The sequence below is a fragment of the Schistocerca piceifrons genome, chromosome 2, assembly GCF_021461385.2.
Source record: "Schistocerca piceifrons isolate TAMUIC-IGC-003096 chromosome 2, iqSchPice1.1, whole genome shotgun sequence".
Lineage (NCBI taxonomy): Eukaryota > Metazoa > Arthropoda > Insecta > Orthoptera > Acrididae > Schistocerca > Schistocerca piceifrons.
In genome coordinates, this window is record NC_060139.1 from 811,763,840 (window position 1) to 811,788,714 (window position 24,875).

The 24,875-nt window shown below is 40.0% G+C and overlaps 1 long non-coding RNA gene and 1 pseudogene across 2 annotated transcripts in view; one reads left to right on the plus strand and one right to left on the minus strand.

Moving 5' to 3' along the window:
* LOC124774874 overlaps positions 1 to 24,875 on the plus strand; it is a 60,291-nt gene that overhangs the window by 17,432 nt on the left and 17,984 nt on the right. For both annotated transcript variants that reach the window (XR_007015567.1, XR_007015566.1), the window contains exon 2: positions 15,460 to 15,576. This is a non-coding gene — a long non-coding RNA (uncharacterized LOC124774874). The remainder of the gene's footprint in view (positions 1 to 15,459; positions 15,577 to 24,875) is intronic.
* Positions 8,785 to 8,902, minus strand: LOC124778854 (annotated as a pseudogene).

Consider the following 24,875-nt stretch of genomic DNA (forward strand, 5'->3'; position numbering starts at 1 on the left):
CAATAAAATACAGAGAATGGTTAAGTTGACTCAAGACTGAACTGGACCTTCCTTATTCTACTACATTTGTACAAGAGACTGGAGTATAAAACTTTTGCTCTTTGATGGCAACAACGATGACTGTGACTTTCTCCCACCAAAGGGTGAAGTGCTCAGTGTGGCTAAAGCTACATAACATTTCTAAGACTGTGGAAATGGCAGTGAGCAACACAAAGTAAACTCTGGGGAGGAGTACAAAAGAAACTACACTAAAACAATGTTTTTTTCCATTAAAACTGTCTTCAGTACCAATATTTGTATGAAAACAAATAAATCAACAAATTGTTGTGGTGGTGTAATTGACAAACTTGCATGGGTTACTCAACTGTTTCCCAAAGAAGCTAACTACTTCAGCAATTTTCATACAATATTGGCATATGGGAATACATTCCAAATACAGGTGAGCAATTCATAAATGATACACAAGAAATAAATGCAATGATTCATATTTTTCAAGCATAAAACAAATTGTTGTTAACGGAATCCATCCCATCCCTTTGGGTAAAAGAGGATGAGAAGGTGCAAATATTATTCCCACTCAACAGCCTATTAAATCACACAATTAGTTCATTATTTTGTGTTTAATCATGTACTGTCATGCAGTAGGTAGTGTGTATTATTTTCACTTTTTATTAACAAATTAGCTTGCACTATTCATACGGTCCTGTTAGCCTGGAACCACGATAATCTATGTATAGCTGGAGGCTGTGCATTGTTCTGAATGAGAAATGTTGAAAACAATAGTGCCCTTTCACAAAAATAGCTTTCACATAAGAGCACCAATAATTGGTTCATAATTTATTTATATTTATTCTTAAATAGTCAACTCTTAATGAAAATTGTGTAATATAATAAATATCCTTTTACAAAAATAGTGTTAACATAAATACATCCACATTAAATTCAGAAATTGTGAAGATAACTCGAGAATGAATGCTATAAATGATTTGCTGATAAGAGTGGTGTTATACATTCAGTAGCATAGATAGGTAAAGCACTGTGGAATCCATCCCACCCATTGGGAAAAGAGGTTCAGAATCTGCAAATATTATGTCCACCCAACAACCTCTCATCTCATACAGTTACCTCATTATTTATTTTGCATTTTATGTTTAATCACATACTGTCATGCAGTAGGAAGCATGTTATTCTCATCTTTTATTAAGATGTTATCACACACTATGGTAGAGTACTGTATGTCTGGAGACAAGATCGTCTACACTGAAGAGCCAGAGAAACTGGTACACCTGCTTATATCCCGTAGGGCTCCTGCAAGCATGCAGAAGTGCACAACATAACATGGCAAGGACTCTACTAATGTCTCAAGTAGTGCTGGAGGGAACTGCCACCATCAATTCTGCAGGGCTGTCCATAAATCCATATGAGTACCAGGGGCTGGTGATCTCTTATGAATAGCACGTTGCAAGGCATCCCAGATATGCTCAATTATGTTCATATCTGGGGAGTTTGATGGCCAGTGGAAGTTTTTAAATTCAGAAGTGTGTTCCTGGTGCCACTCTGTAGCAATTCTGGCCATGTGGGGTTTCACATTGTCCTGTTGGAATGCACAATGGACATGAATGGATGTAGCTGATCAGACAGAATGCTTACATATGTGTCACCTGTCAGTCATATGTAGACATATCAGGGGTCCCATATCACTCCTGCACATGCCCCACACCACTACAGAGCCTCCACGAGCTTGAACAGTCCCCTGCTGATATGCAGGGTCCCTGGATTCATGAGGTTGTCTCCATACCCGTACACGTCCACCCGCTCGATACAATTTGAAATGAGACTTGTCCAACTAGGCAACATGTTTCCAGTCATCAACAGTCCAATGTCAGTGTTGACGGGCCCAGGCGAGACATAGAGCTTTGTGTCATGCAGTCATCAAGGGTACACCAGTGGGCCTTCAGCTCTGAAAGCACATATCGATGATGCTTTGTTGAATGATTTGCACACTGACATTTGTTGATGGCCCAGCATTGAAATCTGCAGCAGTTTGTGGGAGAGTTCCACTTCTGTCACATTGAACAATTCTCTTCAGTCGTCATTGGTCCCATTCTTGCAGTATCGTTTTCCAGCCGCAGTGATGTCGGGGATATTTACGGTACACTCGTGAAATGATCGTAAGGGAAAATCCCCACTTCATCGCAACCTTGAAGATTCTGTGTCCCATTACTCGTGCCCCAACTACAGCACCATGTTCAGAATCTCTGAAATCTTGATAAGTTGCCATTGTAGCAGCAGTAACCAATCTAACAAATCTGTCGGACACTTGTTGTCTTATATAGGCATTTCCGACCACAGCACCATATTCTACCTGTTTACGTTTCTCTGTATTTGAATACGCGTGGCTATACTAGTTTCTTCAGCGCTTCAGTGTACATGTGGCTGGAGACTGTACACTGCCCTTCAACAAAATTGTGTAACATAATAAATTTTCATTCACAGGAACAACTTTCATGTGAGAGTGCTGGTGATTGATTCGTAATTAATTGTTATTTCTTATTAAATAGCTGTGTGAACCACATCCACATTAAATTCAGAAGTTGCAGAGATAACATGAGGATGAATGTTAAAAATTATGTGGTGATATGAGTAGTTTTATATACTCTGCAGTAAATATAGATCAAGAATTCGGCCGTCTCTGACAACTTTTGTTTTTTAGTGAGACTTTAGTGGATACATTGCAACAGATTGATTTGTTTCTTTTCTACCAAAGCAATTATAGGCATTTTTCGATTCTGCGTGCACTGTTTCTTGAGTGCATCTGCTAATAGTGTATTTCATTGTTAAAGTATGGAAAACAAGTAAAATTTTGTAAATGTAAATGGAAGACATATATTGTATGGATATTTTACCACAGATGAATCAACAGACTTAGTGTAGTTAGTTAGAATATCAGTATTCTTTAAGGTTTATCCATGTTATAACTACACGGTTTTATTGCCTGATCAACAGCCAGTACACCTACATGGAGACTCCATGAAAGGTTGCACCTGAATGGCTCTGGCTCACCTAAATCTGTCAGCAGTTTTGAATGTGGCTGATTGCTGCAGCTATTTAAAAAACAAACAAAAAAAAAGATAAGATTCCAATGATTCATTGTGGTTTTTGATGTTATGAAGAATTTCATATTCTTTATACTTTGCAACAGTTACAGTGGTCATAGCCATGCACCAAATACACTTTGTCATTTCGTAGCTTAAATGCACTTTGGGTCACCATGTATGAGAATCTGATCTTGAGAATCTACTATACTGGCTACAGGAGTAATATGTACATCAGAATATCTTCAAAACAACAACAGAAATTTATTTCACCATAGAATGCTAAATAAAGAGCTCGTGAGGATGAATACTAAATATCAGGCTCGCAAGACTAAGAACACAAGAACAGATCAATTATAGTTAGTGAGCTCATTGTTTGCTTGCACTACTAGGTGCAAGACTAAAGGTAAAAAACACAGAATAACCAGCATACAAAAAGTAACAAAACAACGAATAAAAGCTCTGCACATCATGAGAACAAAACAAAGCACCCCTACTGGAATACACGGAACTACTTGGAGCATGGGCCAAAATTTATGCTTACACTTGGGTTGACACTCACGCACTGACACAACGTGCGCCAGATGATGGCTGCAGTCACTACAGCAGCCCCCTCGTCTGGAACGGAGTGCCATCTAGAAAGCACAATGTGAAGTGCACATAACATCCAGATCTCGTGGTGTGTTGTTGTACAGAAGCTGTTGCCAAAGGAAGTGCAGTTGTGCAGGTCGCTTCTGGGGCACACATGGGCACTGGACGGAGAGGCGGAGGCAGTGGTTGTCAGCCCATGGGTGGTGGCTTCACTCTTTCTACAGAGACCACGGTACATTTTCCATTGAAGAGAATGTCCGTGGTGTGGTCTCCCTTGCTGATTACCTGGTGTGGACCAGTGTAAGGGGGCTGGAGAGCCAGTCTGAAGGCATCGCTACATAGCATCATATATGACCATGAGCTGAGGTCCTTGTGTGTGAAAAAGAGACTGGTACCATGTCTGGAAGGTTTTGGGGACATATCTTCTCTATGTGCTCTGTGAGTAGATGGGTCGATCTCTTGTCATGGGGCAGCTTCTGCGAAATTGCAGTGTAGTCTCAGTATTCCCCGTAACTAGCTCTGTGGAGGAGCCACCCAGGTCTGGTCTGCAGGTGCTACAAAGGTGCAAGCTTTAACATGAGGGCAGAACTACTTGACGGCTTTGTACATTGTCAATAATTCCCTTTCATATGCTCTCCATTTCTTCTGTGAGGTGCTCAGTTTTTTTAGAAAAGAAAGCTAGTGGCTGCCAGGTCTCCTCAATACATTGTTGAAATACACAACCAATTGTCATGTGACTCACGTCCACTATTGCTCATTTAGACTTCTCAAATGCCGAGATCATATCCTCTGTCCAGGTAATTGCTAAGTTGCCTTTAGTCTTCAGGCCCACCAGCGCTGCTGTCAGCGGATCTTAAAGTTAAGCTGTATGTGGCAGGTACTGTTGGTAAAGTTCAACATGCCTAAATAGTGCCTTAATTTTTTGTATGTGACCAGCCGGTCCAGGTGGCAGATAGCATCACCCTTGTTCAGCAGTGGTGGTGAGACTGAAGGGGTAATGCGTTGGCCTAGACAGTCTATCTGCAGCTGTCTGAAGACACACTTCACCACATTCAGCATGATCCATGTTCACTCAGTCACTGGAAAACCTGTATGAGATGCCACTGGTGTCATTCTGGTGATGTGGAGAACACTTAAGATATCATCCAGGTATGCGAAGCAAAATGACAGGTTGTGCAGCATGGAATGGACAAACCTCTTCCACGTATGTGCTGCGTTCTGGAGGCTGAAAGTCATGAACTCACTCTCAAATAATCCAAATGCCTTAATATGGCTGTCTTTAGTATGCCCTCACCTGCCACCAGAATCTGCGTGTAGGCGTTGGCACAATCTAGTACACTGTAGACACAAGCACTCCTCAATGCATAGTTACAGTCACGGAGCAGAAGTACCAGATATATGCCAGGAATCGTGTGGTTGTTCAAAGATCTGTAGTCTCCGCAAGGCCACCAAGCTCCACACTTCTTAGGAATGAGGTGCAGTGGTAAAGACCAGGGTCTATCAGATGTATGCATAATGCCTTCTTTGATCGTGTTCTTGAACTCGACTTTTGCTGTCTTCAACTGGTCCGGCGCTACTCTTTGATATTGACAGCAGATCAGCGGCCCCTCAGTCACCCTGATGTGGTGGACAGTGTTGTGTTGGATGTCCTTTGGTATGCCTGGTGGCTTCGTTAATGCCAAAAAGTCTTCCAGTAGCACAGAATAATCATAGTCTGCAGTAGTTATCAGCTGGGCAGATTGAATGGGTGTATGGCACTGGAAACATGCGGCCGTCAGCCCGGTGGTCTGGTCTACAAGGCAGGCATTTGATATGTCTAACAAAAGGTTAACATATTCCAAGAAATCCGCACCTATTATTGGTTCACCCGTGTGTGCTATGGTGAAATTCCATGGGAAGGAGTAGCGGAGGCCAAAATCAAGCTCTATTCTGTACAGGCCATATGTGGAGATAGGTGAGTTATTCACAGCCACTAGGCAGAATGTCGTATGTGGTCAGCATTGATGTAACAGCATGCTTCGGTAGATGCATAAGTCAGAGCCAGTGTCTGTCAGGTACCAAAGGCCAGTGCGTCGATCACTGCTGAATTAGGTGCTGTGACACTGGTCGCCAATCTAACGAAGCGCTTACTGTCAATTGCTGCTGGCATTTGGGTACGCACCCCTTGATGCAGCGTTGTGCACATTGCACAAAATGCCAATGATACCAGCAGATATCCTTCTGTCCATCAAGTGTCAGCACAGGTGAGCGAGATGCAGCCCTGCTGTGAGAGTGCCTTCTATCCCTGTGCCGGATGTGATCTCCACAGCGGAGGCAATATGGCATCCAGTACTTTGTCTGCCATTTCTGGCACTGCTCTAGTGACATCTCTGACTGCATCGTAATAATCGCCTTGCCTTGATAGAGGGAGGCAAGTGACTGCTCCTGATAATATGCAACAGCTGATTGGGTGCAGTACCTGCATCAATTTTGCTTCTGAGATACTGCAAGTACTTTAATGGTCATCAGTATCCTGTTGCGTCAGTACCTGTCTAATGCGGTGAGAGAGATGCAGAAACATGACAGATCAGTTCTGACTTCAAGTGGTCATACGCATTCGCTTCAGGTGGTGCGACAGTGATATCTCTAACTACTGCCGCATATTGCTACTCCAACAGGCTCATCACCAATGCAAATTTTGAAGCATCTGCAGTCACATCAGAATAGAAAAAAATTACCTGCACCTGGGCGAACCGCAAGGCTGGGTTGTGCAGCCAGAAGGTGGTAGCCTCACGACTGGTCTGGACGCAGTTGAGTTCACAATCTCTGGACTTTCATCCATTGTGTTGTTTAATTGTGTTACAAATGTGCAGGTGGCCTATCACATCGGGGTCACCAGTTTGGCCACTGTGTATGAGAATCAAGCCTTGAGACTCTGCCATTCCTGCTATATGAATAACACATACACCAGAGTATCTTCAACACAACAAAGGAAATTTATTTCACCGTGGAAAGCTAAATAAAGAGCTCATGAAGATGAACACTAATATCATGCTCATGAGACTAGGAAAATAACAGATCAATTGCACTTAGTGAGCTCGTTGTCTGCTTGCATTATTGTGTGCATTCAACATGGGAACCCACACAAGACTAAAAGTAAAAAACATAGAATAATCAACACACAGGAAGTAACAAAACAAGGAATAAAAGCTCTGCCCATGGTGATAACAAAACACAATGTTCGTAGTGGAAAGTGTGGAACTACTTGGCACATGTGGAAAGCTGACACTTGCACTCAAGTTGACACTTGTGCAATAACACAACACAGGCACCAGATGATGGCTGCGGTCATTACACATTAGAAGGAAGCGAAGTGACATGTGATACAATGGCGAATTTTCATCAAAGTAAGGTCCTCACTCTAACTTTTATCAAGGATATTCCCTATTACACTGTCAAAGGTTTGACGAAGGGGCTTTGATAAGTATTTATCATTGCCACGAATACTACATTCCTGACATCATATGGTCATGCACTCAGGCCTGTATTTATGACTGGTTGGGTAGAAATATTTCTACTCTACGGCCACGCATTTGACACAAGTGACGTCCCTAAATTGTCTTCATGGCCGTAGGTTCCACATGAGTTTATACACGTGATTCAGAACAACATTCACATTGTGTATGGCATCGTGTATTATCATCAGCAGCAATGAAGTTTCAATGCTATTTATAATAGTTATTCATTAACAGCTAGTATAGATCATTATTATAATTTCTTAACAATCAATGAGCATTTTCAAGCACTTCTCAGATTATGCTTCAAGGTTATGTCGTAAGTTATTGGTTGGTTTGTGGGGGTTGAAGGGACTAGACTACAAAGGCCTTTGCTCCCCGTAAGTTATTGTACAAATCAAATAAATATATACAAATAGCTTTGTAAAGTGTGTGTTTTTACATTGTAACAGAAATATAGAACGTCTATCTTCAGACACTAAAAGTTTCGAGGTGCTGTACAAATCACAAAATCAATCTGTCATTACATTTTCTTTACCCAGGCGATGAAGAACTTAAGGAAAAGTGGCCGAGAAAAATTCCTACTGATGTCCCAAAGTTGCAATATGCATAAAACAATGAGGAGTGCATAGTAAAAAGAGAATAGGTTATAGTTGATGGAGAAATGTAGGCATCTGTAAGAAATTACCTAAAGCTGAACCAAATGCAGTGCCATCAATTTTCTGTAATTTGTGACACTACTTGACAACAGATGCACCTTCGTGCAGAAGGTTACATGATGCAGAAAGCAATAATTGGGGGGGGGGGGGGGGGATTGATAAGAACCTTGGAAGGCAGTATGAAGAGCAAAATACAGTTACCAGTTTTGGAGACATACAAATATTTTTCAAGTTTTACACATATAAACGAGGAACAGTGGTGCTGTATTGGGACTGAATGAAGGACAGAGCAGTGTTTAATTCATATTAGTGATGTAACACCCAAAATTATTGTGTCAGAATTGTTGAGAATGATTTGAGTGCCCTTTTTGCCTTGAGAAAGTATAAAATTCCACAGCATAAAATGCTCAAGTATGTGCAGTAAAATCCAAACTTTTGTTTAACAGTCTAATTACATATGTCAAGTCAATATTGTCTAAAGAAGAAATCTGAAACAAGAGTTTTATGGTCCAGAATATAGTGAATATGTTAGAGGCAGGTTGTCAACAGTCACAAGTAACAGTGAATATTGTAATGTACTTTTCAGTAAATAAATATGTTGGCTAAATACCGTATTTGTTTCAATCATTGACTCCCACTTCTCCTTTATCATAAATATTTAACTACGAAATCTGAAGAATCTTATAAACAAAACAGAGAAATCCAATGTGCAGTTGAGTTTGTCACCCACAAACAAACTCCATCTGAACAGGCCTTGGAAGGCCCAACAGTACTGACCAGCTGCCATGTCACCCTCAGCCCACAGGCATCACTGGATGCAAATACGGAGGAGCATGTGGTCAGCACACTGCTCTCCCGGCCGTATGTCGGTTTACGAGACTGAGCCACTATTTCCCAATCAAGTAGCTCCTGAGTTTGCCTCACAAGGGTTGAGTGCATCCTGCCTGCCAACAGCGCTCGGCAGACCGGATGGTCACCCATCCAAGTGCTAATCCAGCCCGACAGTGCTTAACTTCGATGATCTGACTGGAACCGGTGTTACCACTGTGGCAAGGCTGCTGGCACCCACAAACAGCTACTCATTTCATTTAATATAGCACAGCATGAATAGTAAGTAAATGAGATCATGTATTTATATCAACCCAGTAAATTACTCTGCTGGCATCATCAAAGTGCACCCAGGCCAGTATCTACAGTTGTGTCTGTTGGCCCTAGCTTTGTAATTAGTTGTGAGATATGTCAATACTCAGTAGAGTGCTATAGAGTGTTTCAGCTGTGTGTCCTGAAATGTGTTCAGGAACAAGGTTTGAGTGTGATAAACCTAAAACGTGGTGACTGACTGACCTGTAGACTGAATTGGAAGCTGGTAATTTAAAGCCAGATCAGAGTGCCAACACAATTAAGAGATTGTATTCACATTCACTAACATGTAACCAAACTGTCACCTTTCCAGCCTAATCTCTACCTTGAGCTGTGCTAGAGATCAGTCTGTCGCCACACCCAACATTCAGGGAAAAAAAGACACACACACACACACACACACACACACACACACACACACACACACTCTGTATGTGATCAAAAGTATCCGGACCTGCCACCTGGCTGAAAATGACTTAACAAGTTTGTGGCGCCCTCCATCAGTAATGCTGGAATTCAATATGGTGTTGGCCCACCCTTAGCCTTGATGACACTTTCCACTATTGCAGGCATACATTCAATCAGATGCTGGAAGGCTTCTTGGGAAATGGCAGCCCATTCTTCACAGAGCGCTGCACTTAGGAGAAGTATTGATATTGGTCAGTGAGGCTGGGCACAAAGTCAGCGTACCAAAACATCCCAAAGGTGTTCTATAAAATTCAGGTCAGGACTCTGTGCAGACCAGTCCATTACAGGGATGATACTGTCATGTAACCACTCCGTCACAGGCTGTGCATTATGAACACATGCTCGATCGTGTTGAAAGATGCAGTTGCCATCCCCGAATCGCTCTTCAACAGTGGGAAGCAAGAAGGTGCTTAAAACATCAATGTAGGCCTATAATGTGATAGTGCCAAGCAAAATAACCCGGGGTGCAAGCCCCCTCCTTGAAAAATACAACCACACCATAACACCACCACCTCCGAATTTTACTGTTGGCACTACACGTGCTGGCAGATGATGTTCACCGGGCATTGGCCGTACCCACACTCTGCCATCGGATCACCACATTGTGTGCCTTGATTTGTCACTCCACACAATGTTTTTCCATTGTTCAATCGTCCAATGTTAACACTCCTTGCCCCAAGCGAGGCATCGTTTGCCATTTACTGGCGTGATGTGTGGCTTATGAGCAGCCGCTCGACCATGAAATCCAAATTTTCTCACCTCCTGCCTAACTGTCATAGTACTTGCCGTGGATCCTGATGCAGTTTGGAATTCCTGTGTGACGGTCTGGGTGGATGTCTGCCTATTACGCATTACAACCCTCTTCAGCTGTCAGCAGTCTCTGTCAGTCAACAGACAAGGTTGGCCTGTACACTTTTGTGCTATATGTGTCCCTTCACATTTCCACTTCACTAGCACATTGGGAACAGTGGACCTAGGGATGTTTAGGAGTGTGGAAATCCCGCGTACAGATGTATGACACAAGTGAGGCCCTACCACTTGACCATGTTCGAAGTCCGTCAATTCTGCAGAGCACTCCACTCTGCTCTCTCACAATGTCTAATGACTACTGAGGTCACTGATATGGAGTACGTGGCAGCACAATGCACCCAATATGAAAAATGTATGTTTTTGGGGGTGTCTGGACACTTTTGATCTCATAGTAAATGCGGGTGGCTGGGTGGGTGGTGTTGCTTGTTTCACAGCCACACTGTGTCAGGGGTATGAGGCTCTGCTCTGACTGTCAGCAGCAGCCTTGTGGGGCATCAACATGTTAAACAGCATTGTAAACAATATTTAAAAAATTTGAAAATACCAACAGTTACATAACAAGTAAATAAAAACACCTTCAGTTGTCCTTATGATTTTATTTTATTTTGTCGCTACCAGTTTCAACACTTCATTGCGTCATCTTCAGGCTGTTTTTGATGCGATACAGGTTGATGTGATTCCCATGCGTACCATATCTGTTGCCAGCATTACTGGATACACAGATAATGTGTCGACACTTCAACCATCATATGGCGATAGTAAATGGCCGTCATCCCAGAGACCTCCTGCTAAAAGTATGAACATACAAAAACCAACAGTTACATCCCTCTTCATTCAAACTGTTGGCCATATACACAAATGAAGGTCAACAGGACTCCAGACATTTACAGTCTGTCCCTCAACATGATACACCAAAAACAGCAGGCTAACAACACAGTTGGCAGACTTAAAAAACCCCAAGCCAGTTACAAACACTTGGGTTTACAATTACCAGTATACAGGGTGTGTCATTTACCTTGACCATCCTAAATAACCGTTTTTCCAGACGCAGATTACAAACTGATTCAAGCAAATGTTCTTTAGCCATCAGCGGGATATCAATCGGCATGATTGCCTTTGTTGTAGCTTTGTTTTTTACAAAGATATGAACAGCAGTATGATTTTTTTAAGTGACACCCTGTATTTTTTATTCAGTAATTCATTTCCTCTCCTAAAGACTTACTCAGAAATGTATCACAGTGTACCATTCACTGAAACACAACATTATTAATTACATAACACAACATTGACTTTGAGCCCAGGATCACAAACTCGTCCACTTGCTGGAGTTGTCAGAAAACAAATAAAAACCAAGTAAAAACATAACACAAAATTGACTTCCACTCTCCTGTACCATTGCCCAGGAGCAGAACATTCAAAGGTGCTCAAAGCGGTGACCCTGGACACATACACTGGTGCACTCGTTGAATGAAAGAATTATTTACTGCTTCCAGTGTTGCCTGCTGAAGAGAATTACAAGCAAACACAATACGTTCCTGCATGTCCTCTGGAGATGTTGGAATATCACGATAGACAACGTCTTTAATGCATCCCCAAAGAAAAAAGTCCAGAGGATTTAAATCAGGAGACCTAGCATGCCAAGTAACTGTTCCTCCTCGAGCAATCCATCTGGCAGAATACCTCCGGTTCAGAACACGACATGCATGCAAGGCATTAAGTGCTGGAGATCCATCGTGTTGATACCACATAAGCATTTGGTTCTTAGTCGCACTTCATCCAGAAGAGGAGGAAGAATTCATCTGAGGAAGTTGGCATACGCTGTGCGGTTTAGACTACCACTGATGAAGTAAGGGCCAATAATTATAGTACTAAGAATCCCACACCAGACATTAACTCTCCATTGACGCTGAAGTTCCACCTGTCTAAGCCATCATGGTTTGTCGCTGGGCCAATAATGCATGTTCCTTGTATTTACCTGTCCTCTGTTTGAGAAGGAACATTCATTGGTAAATAGGACATTGGAGAGATAGTTCAGGTTGGTGAGGATTTGCTACTGTGCTCACTGACAGAACTGTACACGGTTTTGGAAATCATTCCCATGCAATTCTTGATGTATGTGTACATGGTAAGGATGGAACCAGTGACTTGTGAGAATACAATGTACACTGGTTTTAGGATTGCCAATCTCGTGTTCGAGCTGTCATGTGCTTACATGTGGATTCATAGCAATGGAAGTGAGAACAGTAACTTCAGCAGCTTTGTCTGTGTGAGTGCTACGATGATTGCGTTGTCGTGGGTTGAAACTTCCCATTTCCTGAAGTGTCGCAACAAGACAAGAAAACATCCATTGGGAAGGTGACTTCTTTTCAGGATATTGCTCTCTGTACAGTTCCGTTGCCTGCGTAATATTTCGCCTACCTTCAGTAATAACAATAAAAGAAATGTTATGTCGATGCAGTTCGTAGGAAGGACAGCTTTTACTGTATGCCTACTCTACACAACAGTATTTAAAAGGACTAAACTACTGTACTAAATGTACCTGTACATAAGAAAACAGTATTGCAATAACTGTTCTGCTAACTTACATTCCCCATAGATGAGTAGCATTTCTAAACTTCTCTTCATTGGTGTACCTTCTACTCACACAACTTTTCAACTGATGGTGGTTGACAGAATGACAGGTGTGCATTCTACTTACGTTTACATTTGTCCTCTTTCAATGTCAGCGTGTGGATGTGTTCGTTACCCCAAGTACTTGCACTAAGTGCTGGGAGTGTCCATGTCAGTGATGTGTTATGTAATTAATAACATTGTGTTTCAGTGAATGGTACACTGTGATACAATTTTGAATAGGTCTTTAGGACAGGAAATTAATTACTGAATAAATAATACAGGGTGTCATTTTAAAAAGTCATACCGCTGTTCATATCTTTGTAAAAAACAAAGCTACGATGAAGGCAATCATGCTGATTGATTTTCCCCCTGACGGCTAAAGAACATTTGCTTGAAAAATTTTGTAATTTGCATCTGGACAAACAGTTATTTAGGGTGGTCAAGATAAATGGGACACCCTATATAACAAATTGCCAGCACAGGCATAAGGTGTGCTACACAGTGTATTTGGAAACACTACGTGAAACTGTCTTGGACAAAAGGCATTTTAATCGATAGAAGAATTTAAAATGTGTCGCCTAAGTGATACTGAATACTAATATTGTGTAACCACTTATTTTATCTGTGTAAATGAACACTGGCATAACAAGATTGATAAGACCAACCTATAGCGTTGCCTGAGATCAAAGTTAGGTTGAAAATTGGCGATTTAGCATAGACAACAAATGTGAAATCAATTCGGATTTCATTACATAATGTCATTTCATTTATGCTGTATGTGTGTAGACACACAAAGTATTGTTTGATGAACAAGTTATATTTTGATAGCAATTTACTTATTTTTTTCAGCCAGGAATCATCTCATAATAACACAGGATTTGTCATCATAATACAAAGAAAATAAAACAACACTAACATGCACAATGTATTGTCGAGTGGTTTTTTTGTGAATGATTTCACTATCAATCTCAAAAAGACAACATATTCAGTTCTGCACATCTAATGGTACTACACCAATGATAAGTGTAACTCACGTTGACAGTGGAAACTTCAAGCTTTGTAGGTGTCCATGTTGATGATAATTTAAACTGAAAAAACACATTTTGGAACTCCCAACATAACTTAGTTCAGCCACAAATGCCCTTCAAATAGCTGCAAATCTTGGAGAGAAGCAAATCAGTAAGTTGATTATTTTTTGTATTTTCGTTCAATAATGTCATATGAAATAGTGTTCTGGGATCACACAAATTAAAAAAAGAAAGTCTTCACTGTTCACAGATGTGTTATAAGAGTAATATGTGGTGCTCCCCCACAATCATCTGGTAAATGTCTGTCTAAGGAGTTGGGCATCTTGACTAATGTTATTTCTTCTTCTTGTATTGTCAATATGTACATCATTACATTCCTTTTGAAGTGCAGTGGATTATTTACAAAAAAACTTCACAGGGCGATAAATATAATGTGAAATATTAGTCATGATGCCCAACTCCTTAAACAGAGGTTTACAAGTTGATCGTGGGGGTGAACAAAATATTCTTCCTGTAACAAGTTTTTGAGCAGTGAAGACCTTTTTTCAATATGTGTTACCCCAGAACACTATTTCATGTGACATTACTGAATGAAAATATGTCAATTTACTGATTTATTTCTCTCCAAGATTTGCATGGATTCAAAGAGCATTTGTGGCTGAACTAAGTTATGTTAGGAGTTTCAAAATGAGTTTTTTCTCTTTCAGTTATCGTCATATGGATACCTAAAAAGTCTGAAATTTCTAGTGTCTACATGTGTTACATTTATCATTGGTGTAGTACCACTAGACGTGCAGAACTGAATATGTTGTGCCTTTTTGAAACTGATAATGATACCATTCACAAAAACCAATCAATGATACATTGTGCATATTAGAGTTGTTTTACTTTCTTTGTATTATGATGACAAATCCAGTATCATTGTGAGATGATCCGTGGATGAAAAACATAGATAAATTACCATCACAATACAATTGGTTCATTAAACAATACATTATATGTATACACACATACAGCATAAATGAATGGCAGCTGTAATGTTAAGCTGCTGTTTTTGTGTATCGTATTGAGGGATAAACTGTCAAAGTCTGTGGTTCCGCTGGTTTTCATCTGTGTATGTGGCAAACAGTTTAAAATGGAGAACATAACTGTTGCTATTTTCAGATTTTTGAAATATTGTTTACAGTACTCTTTTAACATGTTGATGCCCTATAAGTGTTGACTGAACAAATTCATCTGACTGCCTTTTTCTGCTAATTAAGAATTCCCATTTTTGATTGAGAGGAATTGTCCTATAACAGGACTCTGATCACTTTGTACACAAATATTTCACATAGATTTTCCAAGTTAAGTTTGAGTCAATATGAATCATGCTGCCAAGTTTTTTCAACTGTAACAAATGTGGTGGCATCTGCATATAGTAAGCATTTGCAAAACATAAGACTTTTTACATAGATTGTGAGGAGTAAGGGTCTAAAACAAGACTTTGCTGCACAGTCCATACGCTATCCAAAATATTCATTCTGTTGTTGAACAGTGGTATTTCTTTTTTATCACTCAGGTACGAGCTAATCAAAGAGGGATTTTTTTTTACCAGAATCATGTGACTGACTGAGTCAGATGCCATGGCCAGAGACATTTGTTGCGCCTGTCTGTGACTCAACATCTCCCCTAAATGGTGAGTAGCAATAAATCTTTTCATATTTCCATGTAGTTTCAGCTTTTTATAACAAAAAGTGCTTTAAATATAACATGAATGTAGGAATTAGGCTATGTTACAAGTAAATTTGTTGCAACTTGTCTTGTGTTGCTTTCATATTTGTTGCCTGTGCCAATATGTAACCAAATTGCCACTTTTCAGCCTAACTTTTACCTGAGGCAATGCTGTAGATTGGTCTTATCGATCTTGTTATGCCATTGTTCATTTAGGCAGATAAAATAAGTGGTTATGCAATTTAAAAGGTCATTGGTTTATGGAATGTGTTACATAATAGCTTTTGAGATGTAGTGTTACGGAATAATGTTGAAGATTATATGGATAGATCAGTTAACTCAAGTGATATCACGAATTGCAGAGTAAAGAGTTTTATAGCACAACTTGACTAAAAGATTAGGTTTATAGATAAGACACATCTTAAAGAATCAGTGATCATTAACTTGGTAATGGTGGGAAACATGGAGGGAAGGGATGGGGTAAAACTTGTAGAGGCACACAAAGGTTTGATGACAATAAGCAGGTTCAAATGGATGTAATTTGCAGTTGCTATAAAGAGATGATGAGGCTTGCCAGGATAGACTAGCATGGATAGCTGCATCAAACTACTATTTGGACTGAAGGAGAAGAAGACAATGACAATAACATTTGAAAATTCTGAAGTTTATATTCCGAACAAAAGCGCTGGCAGGTCGATAGACACACAAACAAACACAAACATACACACAAAATTCAAGCTTTCGCAACAAACTGTTGCCTCATCAGGAAAGAGGGAAGGAGAGGGGAAGACGAAAGGAAGTGGGTTTTAAGGGAGAGGGTAAGGAGTCATTCCAATCCCGGGAGCGGAAAGACTTACCTTAGGGGGAAAAAAAGGACAGGTATACACTCGCACACACGCACATATCCATCCACACATACAGACACAAGCAGACATATATGGTCTTTAAATATGTCTGCTTGTGTCTGTATGTGTGGATGGATATGTGCGTGTGTGCGAGTGTATACCTGTCCTTTTTTTCCCCCTAAGGTAAGTCTTTCCGCTCCCGGGATTGGAATGACTCCTTACCCTCTCCCTTAAAACCCACTTCCTTTCGTCTTCCCCTCTCCTTCCCTCTTTCCTGATGAGGCAACAGTTTGTTGCGAAAGCTTGAATTTTGTGTGTATGTTTGTGTTTGTTTGTGTGTCTATCGACCTGCCAGCGCTTTTGTTCGGTAAGTCACCTCATCCTTTTTTTTTTTTTTTTTTTTTTTTTATATATAATTTTTCCCACGTGGAATGTTTCCTTCCATTATATTGAAGTTTATATTCCTATGCACTGACAATTTTTTTTTCCTCCAACTGATCTTCTGACATATCTTTACTCCAGGTATACATTTTATTACTTTACGAGTGTCTACAGGCAATTTAAGAATCACTGAGGCTAACCTATTGAAATGTAAGCCACACTACCTCTTAAAGATGTTTGGAACCAAAGGATATTGCAGCCATGTCTCTCACAATGAAAATAACTCCAAAGTTTATATACCCAAGTGAAACAATTTGTTGCAGATGTCATCCAGATGTTGTACATTTTTCATAACTGTTTTTATAGAAGTGTGCTTTATAATGAAATGCAACAAGTTTATGAGTAAATTACTTATAACTTCAGCTAATACTTGCTAAGTGTGACATCCAAATGTGTTGTGTGTCAATAATTATCAGAGTTGCTTCTGAAATATATTTCTTGATCTTTATTAGTTTTAGTTGTCTATTCCTATTTGCAGTATATTTCAGATAATGCTGGATGTATGTAGAGCTATTTATAATGTGGTTCCAGCATGTTCAAGAAAATGCTGATTCTATTTTGTGCTGTGGCCAAAGGAAATGAGGCTGCATCTGCCTTGTACTTCTTAATTTGTGAATTTTGCAACTCTCAAGCTTTCTTATTGATATAACTTCACTCATGACGGGTGCGATTTCAGAGATTGCATCCATACAGTTCACAGGCTCACTTATAGAAGCCACCTGGCTTGGCCCCCTGGCGCAGCCCCCTGGTGAGCTGCCAAAGAAACAGTATTATTTAAGCAATCACAAACGAGTGCTCGGTCTTCTATGTAACTTCCAGCACTGTTGTCCATACAATGTGTTCAGTGCTACACTCAACCTGTACTTCTTTGTATCTTATGTTGGCTCTATAGAGTACTATGTTCCGTAAATCGTGTTTGTTCTCGCTATAACACTTACACTAAAAAAAAATTGATAGAAATTAAATTTTAATCATTTTGTGCTCCTGATATTTAAGTTTTCCTATCTAATATTTCTTGTTACTCCTAACAGATTTTTGAGTCTGAAATATTGTTTGTAATGTTGCAAAATAACTGATTAAGGAAGCAAGATGTACAGGACAATTCCCCATAGCAAAATTTGCACTCTTTCGCAGCGCTTTTAGTCTGTCAGTGGTGTTACAAATGCATACATCTTATACTCAGGGTCCTCACAAACCTAGCTAAATCTGGAGAATTAAGCAAGGAAAGACTCAGGGAATATTGTAATGTGTAAAATGATTCCAGTTCAACATTTTGCTATTTTTTGCTAAGTGCCTTTTTTGCCAGAACTGATACATAAGCAAAAATGCCATTGCAAAGATTCCAGCACAGTATACATATCTACAGAAGACTAACAATATGTACTTTAGTGTTAAGTTACTTTATATTGGACTTAAATGGATAATGATACTTCAGTAGCAAAGCCATAAAAATTCACAAAATGTGTGTAGTCTAATTATTACTGAAATAATCAACTGGATGTATCAGTTAATCAGTTAAAGCTTGTTAGTTTAATTTACTAGGATAAAGGTATGAACAGAAACAAGGTACACAAATCATTTTCTTTCTTTATTAAAAATACTCCAATTTTCACAGCACCATAAAAACCTAATGCATAACTCATTTTTCACGTGGCAAGTTTCTCCAGTTGCCCTATAAACCATGATGTGAATCAAGAGCAGAGCAGCAGTTAATTTCAGTATGTGTGATCAGAGCCAACTCACACCACTGTCGGGTGCTGATTATCATATGTGCAGAAATCCCGCATGATGTAGAGGTCCTGTCAAGTGATAAGGTGACTTCTTCAGTATGGATGGAAGCTCTAACATCATCCAAAATCCTGAGTAAAGTTATATGTTTCACAATTTTAACTGTAACATTTTAATAGTTAGCCAAACTGTGAAAATACCACAAAACAAATATTACTAACTATGCATGACATTCTGTACTTTATATCATTCTGTCAGGGTGATTCCTGGGTGACAGCAAATGACCTGAACTGAACAGTTGATGCAATGCATAACTGCTGCAAGGTATAAAGCTTACTGCGGCTCAGCGAGGACCACAAAAACAGACCAGTTTTAATGTAATAAGGCTATAAAGAAATTATATCTTTAACAGAACTAAATAGTATGTATAATTTTACTTTCAATATGTGGAAGAGAAACAACACCAATATGTTTGGATGTGTATAAGATGCCACATGAAATTGGAGGGCATTCATTGGCAAAATACTGTCTACAGAGATACTCTTGCTTAGAACATAGACTAGAGTAATATACTTTGTGTACTCCAGGCGAACCTATTTGGGAAAATAGTGATGCCAAGTAAATGCAAAACCTTTACTACAACATAAACAAAATAAAACTGTCCTGAGACAGCAATTTTGTGGTAATGTTTCAACAAAATTTCACATCAACAGTGTCAGTTTGAGGTATGTGCTCTCCACTAACTTAGTCAATGAATTTTGGGTCAGCCTCAAGTGTTTTCCAGTTTGTGGTTAACAAAAATAAACAGTATGCTAATAACCATGGATTAGGGTTTTTGCGACTTCAAAGCAGAATCAAAGCTACTTCTTCAGAGAAAATGCCATTAATGTGAGGGTGAGTCAAATTAAAACCTTAAATTTGTAATAACAAATCGAAATTTCGCACCATTATCTTGTACGTTGGTAAGCGTGCTACAAACAGCATGCAGAATGGCCTGTAGGTGGCAGCATAGTGCAGATGCACACATAGTATCAGTACAAAGATGGCCGCCCCACTTGCAACTTGCACCAGGGAAGAACAGTATTCTGTTATTCGGATTTTGCGTAGTGAAGGTGTGAAACCTATTGAAATACATCGATGAATGAAAGTTCAGTACGGTAATGCATGTTTGTCACAGCAGCAAGTCTATGAATGGAGTAGGAAGTTCGCAAACGGTGTGACTTCAGTGGAGAATGCTCCTATTTCAGGTCAGGCACAACAAGTTGTGACTCCACAGAACATTGCAGCACTTAAAGCCATAGTGAAGGAAAACTGCCAAGTGACACTGAATGACATTGCAGCCTGTTTACAGATTAGTCATGGGTCAGCACACCACATTGTGCATGATGTGCTCCAGTTTCACGAAGTGTCTGCAAGATGGGTGCCACAGCATCTGACTCCTGAAATGAGAGAACGACGTGTTGATGCTTGTAAAGAACTTCTTTGGCACTTTGAACGAGAAGGTGATGGCTTTCTTGCAAGAATTGTTACTGGGGACGAAACCTGGGTTCAGTTCCACCAACCGGAAATGAGCAAGGAATGGCGACATTCCTCATCACCAAAACCAAAGAAGTTTTGAACAGAACCATCAACAGGGAAGGTTATGCTGACTCTCTTTTGTGACGACAAAGGCGTCATTTTGGAGCATTACATGCCTAGAGGGACTACTGTCACCAGTGCATCATACACAGATCTCCTAAAAAATCATCTGCGGCCTGCAGTCAAGTCAAAGCTACGTGTATTGCTGTCAGCAGGTGTCCTTTTGCAACATAACAATGCAAGGCCCCACACTGCCCATACAACAGTTGCAACAATCACAGACCTGCATTTTGAGTGTCTTCCTCATCCACCATACCACCAGACATCGCCCCAAGTGATTTCCAGATGTTTGAACCACTCAAAGACGCAATGGGAGGAAAGAAGTTCCACTGTGCATGAGTGGTTGCGAGGACTACCAAAAGAATTTTTTTTCTAAAGGAATTTATGATTTATGCGCTTTGTAAGCACTGAAGGACTTGCACTGAGCATGGGGGAGATTATGTTGAAAAGTACCAGCTTTGTACCATTTCTGCACAATAAATAATATTTAAAAAAATATTTAAGGTTTTCATTTGACTCACCCTCGTATAAAGCAAAATCTTTATATATGCACTGAAATCGACTCTCAGTTTAAAACTATGTCAAAATAACAAAGGGTTAAACTTGATAAATGTTCCAATGCATTCTATTACTGTTGTTGGCCATCTTACGGCACAAACAAAACTACCTTAAAAATGTCTGCATCATAAACTGATAATTATATTGAGTTAGTACCTGTCTGATGACTGGAATATAATGGGAATACTGAAGAAGGGATGCTTTGACCAATGATGTCAGAAGTAATCACAGATGATGCAATGCAAAGATTTAAAAGGATATATGAATGATAAGCACAAAGGAATTTAGTACAGAGAAAGCAGATCATGAACAGATATAAGTACTTTCATAGTAGAAAGTCCTAGTATCCTATTCTTCAGTTGACCTATATAGGTCAGCTGAAGAATAGGATACTAGTGCTAGTGTAAAAAAAATAAAAATTAAAAATTAAAAAAGGCTACACATGTAATTTGAGTATGTCAGTTGATGTAAAATTTGTATTCTGTACTTGAGTTGACCCCTATAGGACAACTGAAAAATAGAATACAACCTTCATATTTTAACTGAGGTACAGAAAGCCAATGTTGTGTTTATCACTTTCTTTGCTTTTGCTAGTACTTTCATCCTATTCTTTAGTTGATGTACATAGTATGAGATATGAATCAACTGCAGAGAAAACAGCACCCCTGACAATAGCATTCACAAAATACTGGTCTTACATAAACAGTTAATACAAACGAACCCAAACACTACAGAGAACAGTTCAAAATGACAATGAAATAAATGAAATAACCCAAAATTAGTGTAAAAAAAGACACTAAACCAACCATACACAACTCCTCTGGAGAAAATCAAAGCTGGCCTTAAGAGATGCCAACAAAAATTACACATGCACATACATAAAAGAAACACATCATCACGACACAAAAATACATAAATATATACATAACAATACCACAGAAGGAAAGTTGCTACTCACCATGTAGCAGAGATGCTGAGTCATGATAGGCACTATAAAAATATTCACACAATTAAAGCTTTTGGCCATTAAGGTCTTTGTCAGCAGTAGACACACATACACATGCACACATGCACTCACATAAACACAACTTGCACACACGTCTGCAGTCTCAGAGAGCTGAGACCACACTGCGAACAGCAGCACCAGTGCATGATGGGAGTGGCGACTGGGTGGGGGTAAGGAGGAGGCTGGGGCAGGGAGGGGGAGGCATAGTATGGTGGGAGTGGTGGACAGTCAAGTGTGGAAGTTTAGACGGAGGGGGAGGGCAGGAGATAAGGTGCGGAGGGGGGAAGTAGCGGAAAGGAAAGGAGAGAGAGAGATAGAGAAAGAGAGAGAGAGAGAGAGAGAGAGAGAGAGAGTGTGTGTGTGTGTGTGTGTGTGTGTGTGTGTGTGTGTGTGTGTGTGTGTGTGTGCGTGTGCGTGTGTGTGAGAGAGAGAGAGAGAGAGAGAGAGAGAGAGAGAGAGAGAGAGAGAGAGAGAGAGAGACAGACACCCTTTTTTATTGTGCCTATCGCGACTCAGCATCTCCGCTATACGGTGAGTAGCAACTTCCCTTCTCTGGTATTGTTACATTCCATCCTGGATTTTCCATTGTTTAAATATATATACATACAAAAACATACACACAGAAACACACATAACCAAAATTAAAGAAGAATTAAAAAAAAAAAAACACAGGTGAAACATTACCTAACATAAAAGAAGGATGAGAGATGAAACATCCCAAAAAACCCCAATCAATATCTTAACAATCCCCACCAACACCCACCGTTTTCTGTAATTAGCATTTATCCCCTGTTGTTGTGATCTTCAGTCCTGAGACTGGTTTGATGCAGCTCACCATGCTACTCTATCCTGTGCAAGCTTCTTCATCTCCCAGTACCTACTGCAGCCTACATCCTTCTGAATCTGCTTAGTGTATTCATCTCTTGGTCTCCCTCTATGATTTTTACCCTCCACACTGCCCTCCAATACTAAATTGGTGATCCCTCGATGTCTCAGAACATGTCCAACCAACCGATCCCTTCTTCTAGTCAAGTTGTGCCACAAGCTCCTCTTCTCCCCAATTCTATTCAATACCTCCTCATTAGTTATGTGATCTACCCATCTAATCTTCAGCATTCTTCTGTAGCACCACATTTCGAAAGCTTCTATTCTCTTCTTGTCCAAACTATTTATCGTCCATGTTTCACTTCCATACATGGCTACACTCCATACAAATACTTTCAGAAACGACTTCCTGACACTTAAATCTATACTCGATGTTAACTAATTTTTCTTCTTCAGAAACGCTTTCCTTTCCATAGCCAGTCTACATTTTATATCCTCTCTACTTCGACCATCATCAGTTATTTTGCTCCCCAAATAGCAAAACTCCTTTACTGCTTTAAGTGTCTCATTTCCTAATCTAATACCCTCAGCATCACCCGACTTAATTCGACTAAATTCCATTATCCTCGTTTTGCTTTTGTTGATGTTCATCTTATATCCTCGTTTCAAGACACTGTCCATTCCGTTCAACTGCTCTTCCAAGTCCTTTGCTGTCTCTGACAGAATTACAATGTCATCGGCGAACCTCAAAGTTTTTATTTCTTCTCCATGGATTTTAATACCTACTCCGAACCTTTCTTTTGTTTCCTTTATTACTTGCTCAATATACTCGGGGATAGGCTACAACCCTGTCTCACTCCCTTGCCAACCGCTGCTTCCCTTTCATGTCCCTCGACTCTTATAACTGCCATCTGATTTCTGTACAAATTGTAAATAGCCTTTCGCTCCCTGCATTTTATCCCTGCCACCTTCAGAATTTGAAAGAGATTATTCCAATCAACATTGTCAAAAGTTTTCTCTAAGTCTACAAATTCTAGAAATGTAGGTTAGCCTTTTCTCAATCTTTCTTCTAAGATAAGTCATAGGGTCAGTATTGCCTCACGTGTTCCCACATTTCTACGGAATCCAAACTGATCTTCCCCGAGGTCGGCTTCTACCAGTTTTTCCATTCGTCTGTAAAGAATTCGCGTTAGTATTTTGCAGCTGTCACTTATTAAACTGATAGTTCGGTAATTTTCACATCTGTCAACACCTGCTTTCTTTGGGATTGGAATTATTATATTCTTCTTGAAGTCTGAGGGTATTTTGCCTGTCTCGTACATCTTGCTCACCAGATGGTAGAGTTTGGTCAGGACTGGCTCTCCCAAGGCCATCAGTAGTGCTAATGGAATGTTGCCTACTCCTGGGGCCTTGTTTCGACTCAGATCTTTCAGTGCTCTGTCAAACTCTTCACGCAGTATTGTATCTCCCATTTCATCTTCATCTACATCCTCTTCCATTTCCATAATATTGTCCTCCAGTACATCGCCCTTATCCCCTACCCAACATGAATTTAGCCAACAAATTTTTGTGAACAAATGTTTATGAAAACAGTACACTCTGCCCCCAAGAATATACATCCAAATGTTTCTGTGAAGTTGAAATGTGATGTTTCCCTCTCCTTACAACAGACTGTTACTTCGCTTGATTACTAGATCTGCATTGTTCACCAGTCACGACTAGACATATTGTGTCAAGATTACACACATATGTACAAGTTACTCACAATTTTTGATACATGTAAAGAGAAATATAAGATGAGATTTTATGCCTGGCCCAAATAGCCCTCTATACTATTCATACAAGTCCCAGTAGTCAGACTTCCGATTTCAATGTTACGACTGACAAGAAGTTGCTGAAAGCCTCTCTTTCCCAAATCCCTCTATGATGAAAACCTGCCCAACATCACTGTAGCATTGTTGAACACATGCTCCTCAATTAATTTAACCAACACCCTTGTTTGATTGTGAATCAGTTTGACAACTACATCAGAAAACTTTGTATCTGAAATTACAGCCCCCCCAAACACATAACCCCACTGCAGTAACCCCCCCCCCCCCCTTTCTATTCTTTGTACACAATTGGATTCACCATTTTCAACCATAGTACCCAACTCCTCAAAGACCCTCTACACTTTAAATATTATCCACGGACTTCCTGACAAGATGAGTACCAATCAAGAAT